The 5,172-nt window shown below is 40.9% G+C and overlaps 1 long non-coding RNA gene across 1 annotated transcript; it reads left to right on the forward strand.

The window, feature by feature from the left end:
• The first annotated feature begins 187 nt into the window (after positions 1-187).
• Positions 188-3,480, forward strand: LOC132462738 (uncharacterized). Its single transcript, XR_009526902.1, has 2 exons — positions 188-2,285; positions 3,384-3,480. It is a non-coding gene; the product is annotated as an uncharacterized LOC132462738 (long non-coding RNA).
• Positions 3,481-5,172: the final 1,692 nt, after the last annotated feature.

Here is a 5,172-nt window from a genome sequence, read left to right on the forward strand (position 1 = left end):
GTCAAGTCCTGTGGACGAGCGCCCGTTTCGACGGCTGATTTATGACGTACAGTGGGGACTTAAAGGGACAGCATGTTTCCATCGAGCGGTGAGGTGAGGTTCGGTCCGCTTATATTGGCGTTCCCACTGCCAAAAGTTGGGCAGTGTCCCAAAATAAGCGTGCTGAGCCGCTCCTATTTTCGGTACTCCTAAATTGGGTACCAAGCGGTCTGAAAGGGCTTTTAATTTCTGATTGAAGAAATTAAGTTTGGGAGTGATGACGTATAACCACCATAGGGGCTAGTGAAAAGAAGAGAAAACGACATCGAGCTGAACGCTCCTATCATCACGGTGTCTCATTAAGTTAAAAACGACATAACTTGCATTAGAAGAAGACAGAAAAGGTCGGAAGAAGTCACGGTTAAACACAGAAACCAACCATAAGCGTGAGTATACCGCATACCGAACCGTGTGTATGAGCATTAATGTCAGTAGCTACGAAGAGCTATTAAGAGAGTTAGCCCATGCATTGTTAAAATACCTCCACCAGCAGCATTGCCTCAGATAGCACCCTCATTAAGTGTGATGGCTTGAGAAAACACGAGTTACAATTACAGAAATAATTGTGAGCGATATCGATCAGTTTGATTTTCTAAATTGACATAGGCCTATCGAAACTAATCTTCGAGGCCCATTCGTGTTAGATCGAGGGGAGAGAGGCCTTGGCGGGCCCGAGGGCCAACACGCCACGAGCACGACTTTACCTTATTTCAATCGAGCCAATGTGGTAGATTTATCTTTTACCCTTCGATAAATATTTAATTGACATGTTATCCAAACTTTATTACTGCTAACTATAGTTCATGACTTACCTCTTCTACTTGGCGTCTAAGGGCGAATGACATCTTAGGAACTTTAACAGATAGTTCATTGATACGAGACATTTTGACTTACCCAGTTTCCCGATAACATCATTGAACGCATTCTGAAGTCACATTGATGTTTGTGTGTGTGTGTGTGTGTGTGTGTGTGTGTGTGTGTGTGTGTGTGTGTGTGTGTGTGTGTGTGTGTGTGTGTGTGTGTGTGTGTGTGTGCGTGTGCGTGTGCGTGTGTGTGTGCGCGCGCGCCCGTGCGTTGGATGTTATATTATCATGGAGCGTCACTGCGTCAGCAATCAAAAAAATCTTATTAAGTGTGGTTGCATGAAGTAAGTATAAAGCTATATCTTCTTGGTTTATGCATGCTTTTTTAAGGCCCCTTCACATAAATATGAAGCAACATATACTCAACATTTTAATACAAAGCCTTGTTGCAGGAGACCCCAGATCTTGGAACAAAAAGATCGCAAAAAATATATATTTTGCATCATTGCGTCTGGTAGAAAATTGAACCAGCTCCATAGGTGTGTGTGATGCTTAAACTACCCTGAGTTGGACATAAGTTAATCATAGATGCATATTAATGCATATGTTCACATGCATGTGCAACACTGAACAGTATAATAATCAACCTTTTCACATTCAATTATCATAAATATTTGTTTTCCCTAAAACTACTTCAGTTGAATGCATGACAATGTTAGGATTTTGCAGCAGGTGGCAGTCTAGGACCAAAACCCAACCGGTCAAACCCACCAGACTTCGGGGCCCTGATTTGAACCCTGTAGTGCCACCCACAGGCCAAAGCTGGGCCTACATTAGTGCTCTAAAGTTTAAAACATTGCCTGTTTGTTATTTTTCCTTTCTGCTCTATTTCTTTTCCATGCTGAGAACAACACACTATTCAGTCATGCATTTGTGCTTCTATGTCGATTTTAAAAAACTTGTCAGAGACTGATGCTTAGTGTCCTCTGGCCTATTGTTGGTCTGTTGGTTTACGGCCTGATAACACATGCTCATTGAATCAGGGACTTGCGCCGGGTGCAGGTGAAGAAGATTTGTTCTAAGCCACAAGTGAATGTCCTCAAATGGAATAGATCATATTCATAACAACAACAGTCAATCCATAATAATGTAGTTTGCACAAAATAAAGGATATGTCCAGTCGTTTAGCTTTTTGGACATCTTGCCCTTCGGACCTTCACGCAGTCTCCTGTGCTAAATTTAAAGTGGCCCGAGCCTTAAAAGGTTGTGACGGTGTCTTGGACATTCTGCCGAGTGGCAGCATTATTTTTGTTCTGTGGACTGTCGTCCTGTCCACTGCCCTGCACCCGAGCTCCTTTACCCCAATCTGGACTGGTTTTAGTTTCCTTTTGGACTAGTACCTCGCAATTTCTCTTGCTTTTCTTCAACTGATTTATTGTTTTGGTGAGTGCTATTTCTGCTTGTTATATTTTCGACTTTATTCAACTTTTTACTTAGAAGTCTTAAAGACAATGTAGGCCTATCCATGATGTGTTTATCCTGTTTTTTATTAAGTCTCTAAAAATGAACATTTAGGCTAATACAACTTCGGTCCTTCTAACTATGTTTATGTTTTATTCATGATTTAATCGCAACGCTGCATAATGGTTTTTCAGTGACGTTTTACAACAGGTAAACGTTACTGAAAAGACATTTATCCTTTAAATATGGATTCAATATTTGTTGTAAATTACAATTCTATCATGCGAATATTGAATCAGCTTTATCCTATTGTTCTCCTTACTAAGGTGTGTGCTTGCATGCCAATTTATAATGACCCTAATGAATGGTAGGAATGGGAAAACTATTCCCATTACATATTAAATAAAATACAATACAATACTACAGTATACTGTAAGTCAGTATCATAGCTCACATAACATTTTACATCCCCAATAACATAAGGTATAGTGTCATGTTATTATTGATAAAAGAGTGAAGGCTGAGACATGGTGCAACATGCCTACTGTTTGACAGGAGTAGGTTTAGTTGCATCAGGTATGCAGTAACGTGGTAATTGTTTGTTACAAAAGCTTTCCAGCTTATGGGTCAGACATTCCTGTGGAAGTGTGTGGGCATCCTCATTTTGGAGACCCTCGATGTGGCTCTAAAATGAAAGGGATCATAACATGCTCTAACAACATAGTGGAACTAATCCTAGAAAGAAGAGCTAGCTGCTTCTGCTTCTAATAATATGAATAAACTGGTTCCGCTGCTTTTGCTCCATCTTGCTCCATTTAACGTAATATTAGTTATTGGAAAATAAATAAATAGATAACGATTTCATTAGGCAATCACCCAAAACCTCATCCCATCCTAATCTTAACAATGTCCCTTTCCTCCTTAATTCCCTTTTTTCTGCTACAACTAATTCATCGATTGTTAACTCAAAGTCGTCAACTTAAACCCCCCCCCCCCCCCCCCCCCCGCCTAACTCAAATCTGTCGCAAGTACCAGACATTGAGATTGACCCTGCGATTGGTCCTTCTGTGACACTGTAAGTTGGTGTGGAGCAGAGCCCCCCACCCCCCATCCCCCCGAGGATGTCCGGATCAGTGCATCAGTTGGAGACGCGCCAACGCCAGCAGCACTTTCAGGAGCAGAAGCAGACTCTGGAGCAGCAGCATCACTTTGAGAGCAGCTATCACCTGAGCAGCAGGTCCTCTGTTTGCCAGAAGTCTGTCTCTCATGAGCTTCACAAGAGCACTCAAGGGTAAGGGTGTGGAGGAGAGGCACACCTGCTCAAATCAACGCTCATTCTTTAACGGTTGATATTGAGGGACAAAAAACGAACAACATTATGTTGGTAACGGCTGTGGATGAAGATGATCTAGAGTTGACAAAATGGTTGATATTTCTTGAGTTAAGTTGAGTTGAGTTGAGTATTTCCGTAAATGGGTCACTTCCCCCAGGGTGATGAAGTGAATGGAATTAAGTGAACCGTTATATATTTTGAAAAGTAAACACTGTTGTAGTGTTTGGTCCATAGACTGTATGTAAGGATGTTAAAGGTTTGGATGCTGAGCAGAGGCCAGCTGTGTGTTGCCCAGGAAACAGCATGCATCTTCTGTTGCCTTAACAACAGAGTGGGGGAGCCATGCTGTTTATGCAATCCCACACAAAACTTTTTTGTTTGATATATTATCTATATCTATTATCTATTTAAATATTGATGCCCCTTGACTTTGCTTCATAGCAAGTGGCGAAAAATGGTGACAATGCTATTTAACTCTGCACCGGAGTAGGTTTTTAAACATTGCCCGTCTGTTTTATTATGGCAGTTCATGCCATTGAGTTTAGTTTGCGGCAAAATTGTTATCACTAATTTGTATCGGAAAGCAAGCAAGCCTGGAGTTTCTATAGCAGCACATGAGTATCTTTTAAATAATGCACAATATCTTAATTTTAATAAAACGCAATATATTAATCGCAGTGGTTCTCCTTTACAGTTTATGCAAAGCAAACATATCATTTGAATGTTTCAGATGGCTGTTAGATGGTTGAATACAAAGACAAAAATGCTATCCGTCCAAAAAAACTTTTATTTCTGTCATGTTTCCATGGCATGTTAACAGACTAATGACACATGTCATTGGATTATCTGTAAGCCTTGAAATCGACTGACCCGTCATGCACATTGTTTTGACAGCTTTAGCCTAAAATGTGAGGTTATGATCACATTAAAGGTTCAACCAAAAGGGAAATCTCCAACAGGGTATGTGTGTCTTTAACTTAATGTCTGGTAGGACAGGATTCTGTCATGGTGTTTGACTCTCAGCTGGAAGGCACCTCTAGGCTAGAGCGAGACACTTAAACCCCAAATGTTATTTAACAACCTGTATCTGAATCCACTGTAATTGAAGTAAATTGTACTTAATTACAGTTACAGTCTCAAAGGTCTTCACAGGCCCAAAAATAATATGACAGGGTTAACGATAACTCCCCAAATCCAAGAGGAACCTTGAGAAGGTACTCAAAAGAGGGATCCCTCCTCCATTGCTGGTTTGGTGGGCACGAAATAGCTTTAAAATGGGCAGACATTTAACGGGAGCAAAAACCAAAGCAGAAACAAAGTAAGTTAAGTAAGATCCAATAGCTTTGGATGAAGGCATACCCTAATTCAATAATAGTGTCATAGCTTGGGACTTGGCAAACATTTGATACCGGTCTGTTATAAACAGTGAGATTGACTTTGATCTCCTCGCTGCCAGGGATAATGCAGAACCATACACCTCATGAAGGAGGTGTATGGAGAGCAGGAATTTGAGCTGCATCTCAATGGCTGCCAGAG

This window comes from Gadus macrocephalus, chromosome 8 (assembly GCF_031168955.1).
Source record: "Gadus macrocephalus chromosome 8, ASM3116895v1".
Taxonomy (NCBI): Eukaryota; Metazoa; Chordata; class Actinopteri; order Gadiformes; family Gadidae; genus Gadus; species Gadus macrocephalus.